Consider the following 20849-nt stretch of genomic DNA (forward strand, 5'->3'; position numbering starts at 1 on the left):
AAAAGTTATCATCTAGTGAATGTGTAGCTGAAGAGGCAAGAGAAAACAAGCTGCAGCAGAGCAAAAAGAAGAGCCCCGAGGAAGCTTCACAGGGAAAGGTTCAACAGCAGCTTTTGCAGACCTCAATGAGCTCCTTTGGAAATTTGAAAATATAGACCCCAACGCAAAAAGGTTTTCATTAACAGAAAGAATGTCCATAGAGCTGTATCTGTTTACAAGTAATTCTATGATACACAAAACAAAGCAAAATAACCATGGACACATTTTTGAAAAGAATGATACTTCCTTCCAATCCAGCTCTCTGCTATGGCCTGGGAAAGCAGTACAAGATGGCCCAAGTCCTTGGGCCCCTGCACCCGCGTGGGAGACCCGGAAGAAGCTCCTGGCTCCTGGCTTCTAATCAGTGCAGCTCCGGCCGTTGTGGCCAATTGGGGAGTGAACCAGTGGATGAAAGATTTCTCCCTCTCTGCCTCTCATCTCTCTGTGTAACTCAGACTTTCAATAAATAAATAAAGCTTTACAAAGAAAAAAAAAGACACTTCCTCAAGAACATTTTAAAAAAAAAAGTAGAAAAAAATTAATAAGGATACAAAGCAAGAAAATATTTTATACAGCTGTACAATGTGTGTTTTAAGCCAAATGGTTCTACAAAAGTAAAAAGTGTTTAAAAAATTAAAAGTTTATAAACTGGTTTACTCCCCAGGTGTCCACAATGGCTAAGTCTGGGCGGAGCCCAAAGCTAGTGCATTGGGAACACAATCCAAATCTTCCAGATGGGTGGCAGAATCCAAATCCTTAAGGCATCATCATTTCCCCCCAAGGTCTGCACTGGCAGGATGCTGGAGTCAGGAAGTGGAGTTATGAATCAAACCCAGGTACATCAATGGGACATGGGTGTTGTACCTACTGGGCCATTCCACACAGATTTTTAGGGCAGTGGAACTGTTCTGTACAACATCATAATGGGGACACATGTCACCTGTTCAGACACATGGAATGTTTAAGACCAAGAGTCTGTGGCGTAGCAGGGAAAAGCCTTTGCCTGCAGTGCCGGCATCCCACATGGGTGTTGGTTCTAGTCCTGGCTACTCCTCTTCTGATCCAGATCTCTTCTATGGCCTGGGATAGCAGTAGAAGATGGCCCAAGTCCTTGGGCCCCTGCACCCATGTGGGAAACCTGGAACAAACTCCTGGCTCCTGGCTTTGGATCAGCACAGCCCCGACTGTTGTGGCCATCTGGGGAGTGAGCCAGCAAACGGAAGACCTCTCTCTCTCTGCCTCTCTGTAACACTGCCTTTCAAAATAAATAAATAAATAAATCTAAAAAAAAAAAAAAAAAAAAAGACTGAATTCCAATGTAAATTACAACCTCTGAGTGATAATGGTGAGTCTATAAAGACCTCTCAATTCTAACAAACATATCACCCTGGTAGGGGATGTTGATAATGGGTGAGGCTGTGCATGTACAGGGGTAGAAGGTATAAGGAAATCTTTGTACCTTCTACTCAATTTTGTCATGAAATGAAATTTGTAACTAGCTTAAAAATTAAAAATCTGTTTTTTAAAAAGTCAACATATGGGCCTCAAAGATCAGTAAGCTATACCCTTCATTTGACAAGTTTCATTTCCATCAATCTTAGCAAATGTATCCAATATGGAGATGAAGAACTCCTCAGATGAGAATATGTAGCCCATAGAGTCGAAAAGATCAACTTGATTTTTTTGGTAACATAACTGTTTATTTCTTTGGGCTTTTTTTTTTTAATGACTAACTTTTTTGGGGGTGAGGACATAAAACTAATTTATTGTCCATCATTATATGTTGTATAAAAATCTAAAAGTAACAAATTTGCACAGAAAAAAAGATAAATGAGAGTACAACAGTAATAATTCAAATTTGTTATTTTCCATAATACTAAGATGGTAACTGTCTCAATGCATGGGTGTGCTGGTGTCAGAGCAGGATCTGTTCACTGGCCACAGCCTGTCATCCAAGTGAGGTTTCAGTGTCCCTACTCTACTGGCTGGGATAGAATTTTTGAAGTCCTCAAACAAAGTAATGTGTTCCTGGTGCTTCAGCGTGGCACTGAGCTCCACCAATTAATCTGCAGAAGTGTTGTCTACCACGTGGTCTGCCAGGAAGTCCATCAGGTGGTCCGAGAAGGCTTAGACCAGAGAATCTGTGTTGAGCGTGTAACTGGTGACCTTTCACTCAGACTGTGTCCTTCCACTCACAGACTCACCAACAGCCTGAAATGAAAGCTAACTTTCCTGACAGAGAAAACGTCACTCCCAGCCTCCTCTTGTCTAACCTCATCCTCCGGACAGTTAACAGCCCAGTCTGAGGGCCATCTTGCCATCACTCTTTGTAACTTCAACCATGAAATTCGAAGCTATCAATTCAGGCTCCTCTTTTTCAGCCTTCTGGCCTCACGAGGGCTCCTCCTCACCATCAAAGGTTGGTGCACTGCTACTGCTGATGTTGAAAGTGACAGTAACCTTTTCCCTGGCCACATTCCCCATGAGTTTAGTTTCTGTCCCATTTACTTCCAGCTCACAGCTTCCCCACATCTTGGAAAGGGATTTATGCTTCTGGATTTTCTGCTCCTCCTTAATCCTGTCAGTAAGGAAATCCACAAAAGCTTTGTCTCCTTCAGTGCTCAGTGTGCTACAACCACAGGTCCTGCAAAGCCACAGGCCAGGGCGTGGTTTGGAGCAGCTGCTGGAGCTGAGGTGTTGGCCTGAGAGCGCAGAGCCCAGGGCATGGGGCACGGAGGGAAGCGGGGGCAGCGTTGCATATATGGCAGCAGATACATGCAAATGCTGAGTTGTTTTTTTTTTTTTTTAAGATTTTGTTTATTTGAAAGACAGCGTTACAGAGAGAGGCTGGTTCACCCACCAGATGGCTGCAATAGCCATAGCTGGGCCAGGTTGAAGCCAAGAGCCAGGAGCTTCATCCCGGTCTTCCACTTGGGTGGCAGGGGCCCAAGCCTGCCTCACAACTTGATCTTTACTCTGGCTTCCTCATTACAAAGATGATACTCAGAAATTGAATTTAGTTATTTATTTGTTAGACAGTATGTAAATGTGCCTAGAGGTTTCAAAATTATAGGGTAAAACCAGAAATTAAACACCATCAAGAGACAAAGCCTGATTTAATGATCACATCAGATAAAACATTTCTTACATAGGTATTTTGAAGCATGCTACACTAACGATAAGGCATATATTCTTATTTGAATAAACAGAGAAAAACTGATTTCTAGCCATGTCACAACTTTCATGAAAGTTTTTAATGCAGGAGTGACAATTTTTAAGGCATTTTTAAAAGATCGACTTATTTATTTGAAATGCAGCATTACACAGAGAAGGAGAGGCAGAAAGAGAGATTCTTCACCTGCTGGTTCTTTCTCCAAATGCTACAAAGGCCAGGGCTGGACCACACCAAAGTCAGGAGCATGAATTCCATCTGGATTTCCCACCTGGGTGCACGGTCCCAAGTACTTGGAATATGTCACTTCTTTCCCAGGTACATTAGCAGGGAGCTGGAAAGGAAGTGGAACCAGCTGGAAAATGAATCAGCACCCATATGGGATGGTGCTGGTGTGTAAAGTGGCAGCTTTAACCTGCTACACTACATAGCCAGCCCCAAGTATTTTAAAAATTGATAATAAGTTATTTATGAAGGGGCTGGCACTGTGGCGTAGTGGGTAAAGCTGCCATATGGGTGCCAGTTTGAGTCCTGGCTGCTCCACTTCTGATCCAGCTCCCTGCTAATGTGCCTAGGAAAGCAGCAGAAGATCTCCCGAGTCTTGGGAACTTGCACCCATGTGGGAGACCCGGAAGAAGCTCCAGGCTTCTGCTTCGGATAGGCCCAGTTCCTGCCATTGCGGCCATTTGGGGAGTGAACCAGTGAATTAGCAGATGGAAGACATCTCTCTCTCTGCCTCTGCCTCTCTGTAACTCTGGTTTTCAAATAAATAAATAAATTTTTTTAAAAAAACTTACTTATGAAACACAGTATGTTCCAACTAAAAGTATTTGTTGAAATACCACCAAATGCCTGTTCATTTTTTTTATTTTATTTTTATTTTATTTTATTTTTTTTTTATTTTTGACAGGCAGAGTGGACAGTGAGAGAGAGAGACAGAGAGAGAAAGGTCTTCCTTTGCCGTTGGTTCACCCTCCAATGGCCGCCGCTGCAGCCGGCGCACCGCGCTGATCCGATGGCAGGAGCCAGGATCCAGGTGCTTTTCCTGGTCTCCCATGGGGTGCAGGGCCCAAGCACTTGGGCCATCCTCCACTGCACTCCCTGGCCATAGCAGAGAGCTGGCCTGGAAGAGGGGCAACCGGGACAGAATCCGGCGCCCCAACCGGGACTAGAACCCGGTGTGCCGGCGCCGCAAGGTGGAGGGTTAGCCTATTGAGCCACGGCGCCGGCCTCATTTTTTCCCTCGAACATTTCCATTGCGATTAACACAGAAACAGAAAAATACAGAAAAGGTAACAGCTCAATGATTTATCAGAGTGAATGCTTGTGTATCTACTATCCACATCAGAAGACAGAATAGCATTATCTCATGTCTCTATAATCCTTCCCCAAAATAATTCCTTTTTCTTCCCCAAAAGTAAATGTTATCCTAGCCATCAAAACTATTTGAGATTTTAAATAAATGCAATCATATGGCATTTATTCTTTTATGTCTGACTTCATTCAAAATTATAGCTGTGTGCTTATTCATATAGTTGTGTGTTTTGTTGCTTATTCACATTTACTACTGTAGAATTTTAGTACAATTTATCTATTGTGGTACTAGTAGACACGTGAATTGTTTCTAGCTTGATGCTAATATGAATAAGCTTTTGTATACCTTCTCATGAAAGTTTAGTGACATGTTAGTATGCAGCAGACTTGCTGAGTCAAGAGTGTACATATCTTCTACAGGAGCATTATGTCAAACTGTTTGCTTAAGTTGTACCAACAACCTTTGCCAGCAGCAGGGTTATGATTTCACACTGCATTATATCCAAATATTGATTTTCAAAATGTGGTATGTAGTAGACCTCTTGAGGAGGTTCATGAGGTCAAAACTCACAATAATAACTAACAAATTATCTGCCTTATCTATTGTATGGACATTTGCACTGACAATGCAACGAGAGTCAATAAAATTGTTGGCACGTCACTTCAAATCAAGATAGTAGCATCAAACTGTACTGATGGTCCCTGTATTAACTACCATGCACCCAGAAAAAAAAATGAAAACCTACTTTTACTTAAAAATGTCTTTGATGAAGCCATTTAAACGAGCAATTTTATTAAACCTTAACCCTTGGTACATGTCTTTTAATATTTAGTGCAAAAAACTAGTAAGTACACATAAAGCACTTTTGCTGTAAAATGGTTTGACTGCTGTCTGGAGCAAAGGCACTTGAGCGACCGAGCAGAGTTCAGCAAGCTGCTTTATGTCATGGAACACCAATTTCACTTGAAAGAACAGGCGACATCCCCACGGTTATTTAACTTGGCTAACTGGCAGAAGTTTTCTCAAAAATAAAGAGAGCACGTTAAGTCAAGGAAGACAACTGATGGCATTTTTAACCACCAACAAAAATTGAGCTTTTGGGCAAAAAGTTGGGATTTTGGAAAACATGAATCTACCATCAACAGTTTAATATCTTCTCAACCTTTAATGGATGAGACTGCAAGTAATATTAGTGAAAGTGAGATTTTTGTACTGGATAATTAAATGTGTCAACATTTGAAAGATCTGCATAACTTAGGTTATGCTGATAATAGATTATTTCCCAAATAACAGGTTATTTCCCAAAATAGCAAATTTATGAGGTTACAAAATTATGCAGGGGCAAAAGATCCACTCACAGTGTACAGGAGATCAAAGGATTTCAATTTAACAGCAGAATTCTAGCCATTTAAAACACGGCCAGCAGTGTCAGGGGGCTACAATATAAGTATCCACTCTCCATTCAACCAATCCTTAGGAAACTAACACTGCTGTAGTATCAGCCACAATAACATGAAAAAGACTTTTGGAATACTCATCCCTTTTCTAACTGCATAGCTATATGATTTTATTAATATATTTCAATTATAACAACATACTACAATAGACTGAATGCAGACACAACTGAAGAGAATCCAGCTGTCCTCCATTAAACCATACAGCAATGGATGTTCCAATATAAATAACAATACCATTCTTCTGATTATTTTTGTCTTAAAAATAAATTTTTCATAGAAATGTTTTACCTATGCTAATATGTATTGAGTTTATATTTATTTTTAAATGAAGTAATGAATATTTACATTTTTGTCAACTTTGATCCATACTGTGACAAATATCAAAAACATGTAAGTCACAAAACACAGGCTCTTTGGGGTCCTCTGTAACTCTTTTGTTTAAAATTAATTAAACAAACTCTGTAACAAAAGAGTTACAGAGTTAGTTTCTTCTAACAAAAGAAGTTAAGGAACTACTGTATCAAAACAACCTCTCTCAGGGCTGGTACTGTGGCCTAGTGGATAAAGCCTCTGCCTGCAGTCCTGGCATCCCATATGGACGCTGGTTCAAGTCCTGGCTGCTCCACTTCCGACCCAGCTCTCTGGTACAGCCTGGAAAAGCAGTAGAAGATGGCCCAAGTCCTTTGGCCCTTGAACCCACGTGGGAGACCCGGAAGAAGCTCCTGGATCCTGGCTTCAGATTGGCTCAGCTCTGGCTGTTGCAGCCATTTGGGGAGTGAACCAGCAGATGGAAGACGTCTCTCTCTCTCTCCTTCTCTCTCTGTGTAACTCTGACTTTCAAAGAAATAAATAAATCTTAAAAAAAAAAAAAAAAAAAAAAAAAAAACTCTCCAACAGGACACAATGTGAGTTTCTTAACCCAAGGCCCAGTGAATTGAAGATGACCAAGTAAAAGAAGCTGTACGCAGCAATTTCAGTCCTCTACTCTTGAAAAAAAATCTTCAAATCCCAAGCCTCCTGCCAGAATAATCTTTGTAAAATTGTAATTCTGAATACACAAAAAAATAAAATAAAAAAGAAAACCAGATGATTTCCCATACCCTTCCTGAAACCACAATATGCATTTGTTTTTTTAAATCCTCTCCCAAATCCACACTCACATTCTGCATTCTAGTTATGTTTAACTGCAACAAGCTCTCACTAACCTCCAAGTCTCTGCACACAGCACATGGCTTCCTCCACTGAAAACTGATCTATCATCTTCATGTGGCAAATTCCTACCTGTCTTTCAAGATGCGGCTCAAAAAAATCCCTTATCCATGAAGTCTTCTCAACCCTATCAGCAATGCCCAACCCCCTCCCCCCCACCCTGCAACAGGAATAATGATCCTCTTCTGTCCTTACATCCAGGCACTGTGCTAGACTGTGGAGACAGACAAAATAATTCAGATGATAATGTAAACTCTCAGAGCTCACATTTGAGAAGGGAAGAAAGAAAATGAACGTGTAAACTAATAAAGAAACAAGGCAATGACAAGTGGGGGTGAGGGGAGTGCTCTGAGGCAGTAAGAGCCCTGAAGCATGCAAATGTGCTTGCTATATATAAGAACCAGGAAGAACATCCCAGGTAAAGGAACAGCCGGTAGAGACATCCAGGATGGGAAGGGGGCTTCACACATGAGTATTGGAGAAGGAGAAAGCAGGTCACTGCGGCTTAAGGGATAAAGTCTGAGTGCTAACAAGATGAGGCTGGAGAGACAGACAGCAGTCACATTATATGGCCTTTACAGATCACGATAAGAAGTTTGAATTTTGTCCTAAGAACACAAAACGACGACTGAAATGTTTTAAGTAGGATTGTGCCCATCAAGGTGGCATGTATCAATGCCATCTCACCAGTCCAAGCGACCAATTTCTGTTCACAATTGATCATAATGATAGGACTAAGAGTCAAAGGGATCACATAAACAAGACTAGTGTCTGAAAATACTAACTGATAGAATAAAAAAGGGAGAGAATGATCCAACATGGGAAGTGGAATACACAGCAGACTCATAGAATGGCAGATGTCCTAAACAGCACTCTGGCCTCAGAATCAGCCCTTAAGGCATTCGGATCCTGCTGAAAAGCCCATGAGAGTATTTTAGGCATGGAAAGCCAAGACACTCTGGCAAAAAAAAAAACAAACAAAACAAAACAAAACAAAAAACAAAAAAAACAACAACAACAAACAAACATCTAAATGAAAGATCTCTGCGAGTGAGATCCCAGAGGGATGAAGAGGTCATCAAAGAAGGAGGTACCTTTCTCTGAAGGGAGGAGAGAACTTCCACTTTGACTATGACCTTTTCTAAATAAGATCAGAGTCGGCGAACTCCAAAGGCCTCCATAGCCTTGGCAACTCATGACAAGAGTCTAGGGTGATTACTGACGCCATAAACAAGAGTGTTTATTTGTTAAGTCAACAACAGGAGTCACTGTGTACTTACTCCTCATGTAGGATCTCTGTCCTTAATGTGTTGTCCAATGTGAAGTAATTCTATAACTAGTACTCAAACAATACTTTATACTTTGTGTGTCTGTGTGGGTAAAAACTGTTGAAATCTTTACTTAATATATGCTAAATTGATCTTCTGTATATAAAGATAATTGAAAATTATCTGCCAGCCGTGGCAGCCATTGGAGGGTGAACCAACGGCAAAAAGGAAGACCTTTCTCTCTGTCTCTCTCACTATTCACTCTGCCTGTCAAAAAAAAAAAAAAAAAAAAAAAAAAAGTAGGATTGTGGCATGATCCATATTATCCTAGGGTCTGAGTGGAGAATAGTAGTAAGTGGACAAGAGTATAAGTACAGCAATCTATCAGAGGCCAAGAAAACAATACCTTGAATTAGACCAGTTAACACTGTAAATAAAAATGGTGGAACTGAAGACTTCTGTTGAAGGTAAAGCAACACAATTTACATGAAGTAGATGTGGGGTTGGCAGAGATAGGAGAAGCATGAATTTATGTCTGACTTCTAGAAATGAACGGACAGAATTAGCTTTTTACTGAGATGAAAAAGATGAAGAGAAAGAGGTATTGAAGGGAAGAAAACAAGAAGTTTATTTAATATAAATTTATTTAATACATGCTATTTCTGAGTGCATATAAGACATAAAAGGAAAAATGTCAAATGGGCAGTGGTTTCTACAACTCTGGAGCTCAAAGAGAACCGAAGCTGTTGAAAAATGTCTGGTAGCCATCAGTGCGTAGATGGTGCACAAAGCCTCAGAACTGGATAAAATCACCCAGGGAGAGATTATAATTATAATTTAGAGACAATGCTCCCTAATAAATACTTAGAGGAGTTTATAGTACTATTCAGTAGGCAAGAGTCAAGGGCCCTGCAGTATATACAAAGTCCTACATAACCAAGACTTCTGCAATCTCTCAAGGTTTGTTTTTTTTTTTTTTTTATTTGAAAGGCAGAGTTACAGAGAGATAGGGAGTGACAGACATATAGAAAGATATTGCATCTGCTGCTTTACTCCCCAAATGGCTGCAAAAGTTGGAGCTGAACAGATTCAAAACCAGGAGGCCAGGAGCTTCTTTTGGGTCTCTCACATGGATGCAGGGGCCCAAGCACTTGGGCCATCTTTTGCTGCTTTTCCAGGTGCATTAGCAGGGAGCTGATTGGAAGTGGAGCAGCCAGGACTCTAACTGGTGTCCATATGAGATGCTGGCGCTGCAGATGGTGGCTTTACCCTCTACATCACAGTGCCAGCCCCAATATCTCAAGTTTCTAATGTTTGGTTAGATGTTCACATAAGTATCAGTATATCAACCAAAGAATGCAGACTTGAGCTATTTGATAAACATATTCATTATTTCATCTATCTGCATATTGGGTCTTGATATAAGATTGTGTTTGGAAAGACTTTTAGAGCAAAAACATCTGAAATCAATAAAGTGGATGATTCTGAGGTCCCTCCCATTATAATACTGTATGGTTTAACTAACCTTTACTTGATCATATAAAATTTATTACTGCAACATAATTAAACCCAGCCTTTCTCTATCATTTACAATAGAAAACACTTTGCTAGGATATTCTGCCAATGAAGACAGAAAAATAACAGAACCAAGAAAAGGGAAATCAAGAACTATCACAAAAATTAAGATGTTTGTAACCCATCAAGTTTCATATCACAGACATCTAAAATCTTCCCTCTTTCTGTGTGGACTTCCAAGAAAATATTAAACAAATATTTTGAATTGCCCTACAGTTATCTGTTCTCACAGCAGAACAAATGTAACTGAGTAGTGTTACAATCTCAAGGGAATAGAACAGAAAAACTCACACAACTCTGTGTCCCCATGTAAAATATGCAGCAAGGACCAAGTAAACAGGAGTCAGCTGAACAGTGGAAAGGAATACAATCAACAATGGAAAACTTACTTGACCTCCATAATCGTGAAGCATACACATCCTATTTTATCTCCTGGGTTTCCCATTTTCTATTTTGTGCCCCCACCTTTACCTCTTTGCCTATTCTGTTTATGTATAATCCCAGTGAGGAAAGCTGAAAACAGAATGCATAAACACAAAGAACGGCACAGAAACCCAAAACATCCAAAATCAGAGTAGCCACTGCCCTGTTTACTCCAATCTGCAACTTCCTTTAAAGATCCTGCAGGAAAGGGAGAGGACTCATTACCTGTAAGCCACATAAAACCAGTGAATCCTCTGTTTTTGGTTTATCCCAACTAAGGGTTTATAGGGAGGCCATAACTTTCATGAGACTGATGAAGAAGCAAAGCTCTTTTAAGCTGGATAGGATTGGGATCTTAATTCAATTTGCTTTTTTTTTTTTTAAATATCTATTTATTTATTTGAGAGGCAGAGTTACAGACAGAAGAGAGATAGAAAAAAAGGTGTTCCAGCAGCTGGTTCACTCTCCAGATGGCTGCAATGGCCGGAGCTGACCCGATCCAAAGCCAGGAGCCAGGAGGTTCTTATGGGTCTCCTACATAGGTGCAAGGGCCTAAGCACTTGGGCCATCTTCTACTGCTTTCCCAGGCCATAAGCAGAAAGCTGGATTGGAAGAAGAGCAGTGGGGACACAAACTAGTGCCCACATGGGATGCCGGTGCTGCAGGCAGAGGTTTAGCCCACTATGCCACAGCACCAGCGTACCAGTTTGCCTTTTGCAAATGAAGACTTTAAGGTTAAAAATGTATGTTAAATGTTAAGCCAAATATCATATACAACTAATTTCTGGCAAGTTCAGTAGAATCCAAGTTTCTCAGTTTCTAGTATAATCACCTAATATAATAGGTTGCTCCCTGATGTCTTCCTTTAGAATTGAAACGATGTGAGGATACAGGGGAACGGGGCAGGGAGTTAGGAATAAATAAGCTGCAAGATTTCCTCACAGTTTCTGTTTCCCAGAGCTCTGCCTCTAACTCTGATATGGGGGAGCTAAGTAGGGAGTTTGGTAGGAATAAGTGAAGCTAGAAGAAATTTTACCATAATTTCTGTGTAGCACTGCATTGTAACTCCAACCCTCCCCGTCAATCCAGTACCCCTACTTTCCCATGATGCACTTGCATGTCATCTGGGACTAGGAAGGAGGAAGAGATGCCATGACGAACACATGGAAGATAAACACCTGGAGGTGCCATAAAACTCCCAGAAAAAGCTCCTTTTTGTCTCTTCTTGGCCCCTTCTCTTGCCTTCTCCCATAAACTCTCTCCTCATGGGCACTGCTCTGGTCGTCTCCTTGTGGAGTTACCCACACTCACACATGAGCATTTATTTCATCTTCCCACTTTAAATAAACCCTGTTCTCATTTACACACCCCACTTAAGAATCTGCTTTGAATTTTTATCTCACACAAGGGCAAAAACTTGGAATAAAACCCGGGAAACATACTCCCATAACAGCTATAGGGTACAAAGTACTTTTTCTAAAAAAGTACATTATTCCAAAGTATGCGATTTTGATTTCTGATCATATAAAACAACACACAGGGACAAAATCTGACATACAGCCCCCAAAGATGTGCAGCTTGGTAGTTTTATGTTCCCTACCAAGCTGTCTCACAAGGGGGTCTGCTGCCATTGCTACAGGAATTGCCCTGGCACACTGTTAGAACTCATCTCATATACAAACACTGGAGCCATGGGAAAGAGGCCCAATGAAATGCATGCAACTTCACTAGTTACCTTAGTTTCAGGATATTCTTGTTATCACCAAGCCATATATCTAGGTCTTTCATGGGTCTAATAATTTCCACTAAGTCCAATTTATGTTCTCATTCTTTCCAACTGCCACAAATGTGCATCTTGCAGTGCACTGAACTTCTAGTATAAAAATAATCTTTCTTAAAATACAGGTCCATTTACATTCCAGAACACCCACCAACCAGAACGCCCACTTACAGCCTTGAGAAAGGTTTCTGTTTAGCAACTATTTGATCAGTAGGGAAGGAAGTTGTTAGCTCAGATTATTTGTATACAGTCTGCTCTCCTGCTGAGCAGTCTGAGAAAGAGAGAAAGAAAAGGAAAGAACGTAGTAAGGAGGCCTTGAAGTCTCTTAAGATCAGGGGATGAGGCTGAGGAAAAACAAAGGTGAATAAACAATACTGCTTTACTTTTTTGAGGACAGACAATGTTAAATGGCTAAAAGGCAAATTTGCTTCCAAACGTGAAGGGGATTGTGGGGAGGAAATGCGCCATACATTTACTTACGATATCACCCAAAAGATAATTGGCTTAGGAGTTGACACACGGGGGCTATGAAGATGGATGTGATTTGGTCCACTTCATTAACGACCCTTTCAACCCATTTCCAAGTCCCTTCCCCGAGAAGGAAAACCTGCTTTGGCGCTGAACTCCCAAATGACTTATCCCCACAAAGGGTGTGACTAACATTAAAAATAGTTTCAAAACTATCAAAATATACTTAAAAAACAAAACTGTACGGGGCTACCCAAATTTTTCTATCAGATCTCTTTCTAAGAAGAGTGAGACAGAAGGGGGCAGAAAACGAGTTACCACAATGTATTTATTTTTTTAAAGTGTTGCACTTCACCTAGTCCTTCATCTCCCACATCTTCTCCAAAAGTAGAAATTTAACTCTGGAGCTGGTGTAGTAGCACAGTGGGTTAAGCTACCTGTGACTATAGCATCCCAATTCAGAGTGCTGCTTCAAGTCCTGGCTGCTCCATCTATGCCTGAGAAAGCAAAAATGGCTCAAGTATTTGGCCCCTGCTACTCATGTAGAAGACCTAGATGGAGTTCCAGGTCCCTGGAAGAGTGTTCTTTCTCTCTTTCTCTCTCCCTCCTGCCTTACCTCCCCCCCCCCCCCATACAACTGCTCTCCTCTCACTCTCTGACACTCTATCTTTCAAATAAATACAAATAAATCTTAAATTAATCCTAGTCAACACTCACTAAAAGAATGCATTTTCTTATGCTTGTGCATAGAGGAAAGCAGGTCAGTGGTGGCTGGACCAGAAGGGCTTGGCTGTCCTTCATTTCTGGCTTTTGTGCTTAGGAATAAACCACCATAGGGAAACCAAAATTCACTATTTTGATGACATCCAAAAACAATTCATGTATGTTTTGGGGATCAAAGTATCCCTCAAAGGCAATAATGTCCATGAAAACTTCCCTTCAAGGACCACATCCATAAGATAAATGTCTAATTTCCAACAAAAATCCATTTCCTTAAAAAAAAATGGCATTGCCCCTAAGCAGTAAAACTCAAAAGGCTTTCCAATGTTTATGAAGCTAAGCATTTCTTTTCATTAATGACTTTGTAATTGAATTCTACTATCCACACTAACAACATCAAAGTTCAGTTAAAAAAAAAAAAGGAAAATCCACTTTTCTGTTGGAAACAGTCCTTCATAGAAAAAATAATACTCCTTATATTAAAAGTTCAAAGTTTGCTGGCAGAGGAGAATTAGCCAATATAACTACTTCTGGGAAAATATAGTCCAGGAAAAAGGAAAATTAAAAAATATATCCCTGGCCAGGGCTGTGGCTTACTAGGCTAATCCTCCACCTGTGGTGGCGGTACTCCGAGTTCTAGTCCTGGTTGCTCCTCTTCCAGTCCAGCTCTCTGCTGTGGCCCATGAAGGCAGTGGAGGATGGCCCAGGTCCTTGGGCCCTGCACCCGCATGGGAGACTAGGAGGAAGCACCTGGCTCCTGACTTTGGATTGGCGCAGTGCGCCGGCTGTGGCGGCCATTTTGGGGGTGAACCAATGGAAGGAAGACCTTTCTCTCTGTTTCTCTCTCTAACTCTGCCTGTCAAAAAAAAAAGAAATCTACCAAGAATCATTCATTTCACACAAATCTCATCACCAAGCCAATTGTTACAATGTTATGATATCTAAGTCAACAATATAGCATACTTGTCTAAGTCCTAATATCTAGCTATCACAGTCAACAAATTTACAGAGGTCTTCAAAAAGTCCATGGGAAATACATACTACAAAATTTATGCATTTCAAAATCTTTTTGCACCACAATAAACTTACCTTATAACTCCATTTCTATGAACTCCTTTAAGTCCCTTCACATATAAACTTATATATACTATATACCTATATTCTCCTAGACCACAGCAATCTATATAATGAAATACACTTTCATCTTATTTCTTCTTTATATGTATTGTATTGTTAATTAAGTGTATAAAATGTTTACATGATCTGTGTTTCATTTTGGGAGCAATAAGGAATTAATGCAATATAGCTGTTATTTTTCAAAAAGCACTGTGCCTCACAAAGTTGAATGTCACTCCCAATCTCTGCCTCTCTGACCTCAACTCCAACTATTTCCCCCCTATTCCTTATGCTGCAGCCATACTGGTTTTCACAGTTACTTTCTGAAAATCTTAGGCCATTCTAGCTACATAGCCTTTGTACTTGTTGCTAAATGACTAAATGTTCTTCCTAACAACCAGGACTGGGCCAGGCTGAAGCCAGGAGTCAGAACCTGCACCTGTGTCTCCCACTTGGTTGGATAGGGGCTCTGAATATTGGGCCATTATCCACTGCCTTCTGAGGAACATTAGCAGGAAGTTGGATTGGAAGTGGAGCAGCTAGGACTTGAATAAACACCTGATATGGGATTCCTAAGCAGCAGCTTAACTGGCTGTGCCACAGTGTCGATCCCATTACATTTTTCTTAAAACATTTTCTTAGTAAGGCTTTCTCTAACCACCCAAGTAGTTGGGCTCCTGCCACCCATGTGGGAGATTTGGACAGAGTCCATGGCTTCTGGCTTCAGGCTGGCCCACTCCCCAGCTATAGCAGGCATTTTGGGGAGTGAATCAACATGTGGCAGGTCTCTGTGGGTCACTTTCTCTGTTTTTCAGATAAATGAATTAAAAAAATAAAAATTAAACAGCCAAATATCAAGAAAACTGGAAAAAGACATCTGTATTAACACAGTCAATAAAGGATTATTATCTAGAATATAAAAACAGACTGATATAAAGACAACCCAGTAGAAAATACTTAAGAAAGGGAAACAAGCGGCTAATAACTGTAAGAAAAGAGTCTCAATCTCAATAGTTAATCAGAAAAAGCAGGTTAAAACCACATTAAGGGGTGGATATTTAGCTTAGTAGTTAAGATGGCACTTGGGACACCTGCATTCCATTTCAGGTGCAACTAAAGTCCAGACTCTGGTTTAGTTTCAGCTTCCATGAATGTGTACCATGAGAGACAGCAGGTGATGGTTCAAGTAAGTACCTGGGTTCCCGTCACCCATTTCAGAGACCTAGACTGAGTTCTGGGCTCCTAGCTTTGGCCTGGCCCAGCCCTGCCTGTGGCAGACACCTGGGGAGTAAACTAGCAGGTCAAAAATCTCTCTTTCTCTGTCTGTCTCCATCTCCATGTCTTACAAATACATTTTTAAACAGAAAAATACATTAAGATCCCATTTTACATCCATGATATAGGCAAAATTTTAAAAGACTGAATATTAGCAGATGTTGCCAAGGATGTAGAACAGCATACCCTGCTGGTGGGAGTTTAAATATTTCCCTTCCAGTAAAATTTGGATTTATCCAGGAAAGCTGAGGCTGTAAACATGTACTTCCCCAACTCTGCATACAACTTTGAAGGCATATTGAAATCACCCAGAGAGCTCTGAAAAATACTAAAGCTTAAGTCTCATTCCTAGAGATTCTCACTTAATTGGAACATGATACTGAGCAAAAAGCAGCTCATCACAAAAAAAAAAAAAAAAAGTATGATTCGATTTATGCAAGGTGAAAACTACAAAACTAAACAATACATTGTCTAGGAGTATATTTAAGTGATAAAACTTAAAAAAAAACCACGTGAATAATAAATGTAAAATTCAACATAGTGGGAAGGGGATTAAGATGGGATGGGGAAGGTATAAAGTTAAAAATCAAAGGTAATGGCCAGTGCTGCAGCTCACTAGGCTAATCCTCTGCCTGTGGCACCAGCACTCCGGGTTCTAGTGCTGGTTGGGGCGCCGGTTCTGTCCCAGTTGCTCCTCATCCTCTGCTGTGGCCCAGGAAGGCAGTGGAGGATGGCCCAGGAACTTGGGCCCTGCACCCGCATGGGAGACCAGGAAAAAGTACCTGGCTCCTGGCTTTAGATTGGCGCAGCCTGCCGGCCATAGCAGTCATTTGGGGGGTGAACCAATGGAAGGAAGACCTTTCACTCTGTCTCTTTCTCTCACTGTCTAACTCTGCCTGTCAAAAACAACAACAACAACAAAAAAAACACAAAGGTACTATGATCTAGTTTTTAAGTTTAGTAGTCAGTATAAACATATGCCACACACTATCTATATAGCTTATATAATTTGATATTCAATATTTAATAAAATGAGATAAATATTACTAGTTATTTATGTAAAAAAGAACAATACTCCATAGTGTTTGCCAATAGCAGGCTGTCAGTAAACATTACACTCCTTCTCCAAGGAATATAAAAAGCGTGGGAAGACACAGCAAGAATGCTTTACTTCAGTGAGGTGCTCATTCTTTAAGAGTTACCAGTTAACTAATAAATGGAGCCTTCCTTAACTTCAGAACCTTAGTGGGTATTCTGCTATCTTTTCTCAAAGGCTGACCTCAGAAGTCAGTGGGGTAGGTGTCAGCAGCATTTACTGTGCTTTACAGCCAAACATCTCTGTTTTATATACAGCTCAGTCCTTCCTCTGCTTCCCACAGCTCAGCTCAGCTCCTTCATCAAAAAACAAAGGTAATTCAATCAACAAATGTTTGTATTTGACCAGAAGAAAGAGTAGGGAAAGAAAGTGTTTCTATTTGCTGGTTCTCTCCTCAGTTGTCTGTAATAGTCCCCTGCTGGGACTAAAGCAGAAACTCAATCCTGGTCTCCCACACCGGTGTTAGGAATCCAATTACATGAACCATGGAAGGGTCTACAACAGCAGGAAGCTGGAATCAGGACTGGAGGTCGGTATCAAACTTAGGTAGTCTGGGATCCTAACAACTAAGCCAAAGGTTCACCCCTTTTTATTATTAAGCTGCTGCCTGGGATGCCAGCTTCCCACACTGCAGTCCCAGCTGCTCTGCTTTTGATCCAGCTCTCTGCTAATGCACCTGGGAAGGCAGAGGAAGATGGCCCAAGTCCTTGGGCCCCCCACCACCCACGTGGGAGATCTAGATGGAAGTTATAGGCTCCTGGTTTCAAGTCCGGCCCAGCCCTGAACATTGCAGCCATCTGGGGAGTGAACCAGCAGATGGAAGGTTCCTTTTTTCTGTCTCTCCCTCCATCTCTGTCACTCTGCCTTTCAAATAAAGAAAATAAATCTTTAAAAAAACTTCTAAATTGTTATGTATTTTCTATTTGAAAGGGAGAGAGAGAGAGAAACAGAGAGACAGAGACTGCCGATCCAATGGTTCACTCCTCAACTCATGACAGCCTGGGCTGGACTAGACTTAAGTTGGGAAGCCAATCTTGGTCTCCCACACAGGTGGGAGGGACTCAGCTACTTCAGCTATTTATTATCTGCTGGCTCCCAGGGTATGCCTTAGAAGGAAGCTAGAATTAAAAGCACAGCCAGGATTCAAACTCAGCACTCTGATATGGGATGTGGGCATCTGAAGTAGTGTCTCAACTGCTATGGCAAATGTTCACTTCCTTTTTTTTTGTTTGTTTAGCATGGTCAGCAAGCATTTATGGAGCATCTATACATAAGCCAACTATTGAACAAAAGTATACAAGACAGACATGGTTTCTGCCCTCCTCAAGGCCAACAGAGTCCTACTTCAAAGGGTTGCTGCAAAGATCATATAATATGTAAAGGAACATGAGGGTCTAGGGTTGTGGCTCAATGGGTTAAGCTGCAGTTGGTGATACTGGCATCCCAAATCAGAGCTGGTTCAAGTCCTGGCTGCTCTGCTTCCCATCAAGCTCCCTACTAATGCACCTGGGAAAGCAGAAGATGGCCCAAGCACTTGGGCTTCTGCCACCCACATGGGAGACCTGGGAGTTCCAGACTACTGGCTTCAGCCTGGCCCAACCCTGGCCACTGTAGCCATTTGGAGAGTGAAGGAGGACTTCTCTTTCTGTCTTTCCAAGATAATTTATTTTCTTTATTTGAAAGGCAGAGTGACAGAAACAGAGAAGGCGGGGTGGGGTGGGGTGGGGAAATAGAGATCTCCCATCTACTGGTTTACCCCCAAATGACTGCAATGGCTAAGACTGGGTGGAAGCCAGGAGCTAGAGCTCCGTCCAGGTCTCCCACGTGGGTGGCAGGGGCTCAAGCACTTTGGCCATCTCAGTTGCTTCCCTAGGAGCATCAGCATGGAGTCGGATGGAAAGTGGAACAGCCAGGGCTTGAACCAAAACTCATGAGATGCTGGCATTGCAGGAGGCTGTACCACAAGACCAACCCCAATAAATAGATCTTTTAAAAAATGCTGGCATCAGAATCAATTTAAAAGAACTATAAAATAATGAGCCACAAGACAAGTGGATTCAGATTTTGCAATATTTTTATATTTACAATGATTTGACAAAATGCATCCTTATAATATCTGCAATGTTTTTAATATGGCTAGCTTTCAGGACTGGCGCTGTGGTCCAGCTGGCCCTGGCCAGCAGTGTCGGCATCTCATATGGGCACTGGTTGGAGTTCTGGCTGCTCCACTTCTGATCCAGCTCCCTGCTAATGTGCCTGGGAAAGCAACAGAAGATGGCTCAAGTCCTTGGGCCCCTGCACCCACATGGGAACCCAAAGGAAGCTCCCAGGGATTGGCTCAGCTCTGGCCACTGCAGCAATTTGCAGAATGAACCAGCAGATGGGAGACCTCTCTCTCTCTCTACCTCTCTCTGTAACGCTTTCAAGTATATAAAATAAATATTTTAAAAAAATATGGCTAGCTTTCAAATTCAAATAATTTTGGTGGCATTTATTATAGTAGGATTTTGGTTTTCTTCTTTTTCATTTAAAAATCTTAATTCATGTTGCTGAAAGGCAAAACAGAAATAACTTTGTATGTCAAACAGCAGTAGCACAGTATGTTTTACAGAAAAGGAGACTTAAGAAATATTTATAGGATAAGTCAAACAGCACAATTTTAGTTCAGTTGTGTGGCTAATGGGTTGTGAGCATTCAGAATGTATTTTACATAGTGGATACCGCAGGATGGAAGAAAGAGCTTGGCCTTCTGGACAGAAGCAACAGCGGGTTCTTTTAGTTCACTGTCTTGAGGGAATTCTTTTTCTCTTTTTAAACCATGGTGTTAAATCACAAGATCCTCAGTTCACAGGGAAGCAGCCTAAACACCATGCAGAGGAAAGCACAACAGCCTGAGGCCAGCCTTGCTTCTCTTAATCTAGTGTGCTGTTTTCTTTCTCTCCCTTACTTTTAATTGAGAAAGTAATACATAAAATTAAAATTGGAAAAAAATTGATACCACATTCTGACCACTGATTTCAATTACAAATAAAAACTAGTACAACCTCCTTTAAGAAAAAATTATCTATCACAATGTCTCTATGAAGTTTTAGATTCTACAGCTGTATTCACTCATGTGCAAAATAAATAGTGTGTAACGATATTGAATGTATATTCACAATAGCTTTAAAAGACTAGAAACAGTAAAAATTCCATCAGTACAAGAATAGGTTAAATATATTAAAATGCTTACACCAATACAAGGGAATAGCATGTACTTTTAAAACAATGGGGAAGATTTTTTTAAATCTTTTTTTTTTTTTAATTTATTTGATAGAGTTAGTGAGAGAGAGAGAGAGAAAGGTCCTCCATCCAATGGTTCACCCCCCAAATGGCTGCAACGGCCGGAGCTATGCCGATCTGAAGCCAGGAGCCAGATGCTTCTTCCTGGTCTCCTATGCGGTGCCGTCCTCCACTGCCTTCCCGAGCCACAGCAGAGAGCTGGACTGGAAGAGGAGCAACAGGGATAGAACTCGGTGCCCCATGGGATGCCAGCGCCGCAGGTGGAGGATTAACCAAGTACGCCATGCTGCTGGCCCCCAGGTGGGGGGAAGATTTTTGGAAGAAGCAAAAAGAGGTACCGAAAGATGAAAAGAGCAGACGTAGAACCTTGGTGAACAGTAAGCTACCATTTGTGTAAAAATTAAATGTACAAAAAGATACATATGTCCTGTGTAAAAATAAAACACCTCTGGATGAAGAGGTAGGAAACATAATCACGGAGATCCGAGTGGCTGGGAGTCACGAGTAAATGGGAAGTTGAATTTTTATGTTCTTTAACTTTTGAATTGCATACTTTGGAGATATACATACATACATATATATATATATATATATATATATATATAAACTTTTCTTCTTTTTTTTGTTTGTAAGCAATACATGCATAGGATGCAA

General features: G+C 41.0%; 1 protein-coding gene and 1 pseudogene across 11 annotated transcripts in view; both read right to left on the minus strand.

Annotated features, from left to right (window-relative positions):
• The window catches only part of NARS2 (asparaginyl-tRNA synthetase 2, mitochondrial), a 149213-nt gene that overhangs the window by 92096 nt on the left and 36268 nt on the right, over positions 1 to 20849 (minus strand). The gene's annotated exons all lie outside the window — the stretch shown is intronic.
• Positions 1791 to 4895, minus strand: LOC103350489 (complement component 1 Q subcomponent-binding protein, mitochondrial pseudogene; annotated as a pseudogene).

Source organism: Oryctolagus cuniculus, chromosome 1 (genome assembly GCF_051225735.1).
Source record: "Oryctolagus cuniculus isolate XC-2025 breed Fujian yellow rabbit chromosome 1, ASM5122573v1, whole genome shotgun sequence".
Taxonomy (NCBI): domain Eukaryota; kingdom Metazoa; phylum Chordata; class Mammalia; order Lagomorpha; family Leporidae; genus Oryctolagus; species Oryctolagus cuniculus.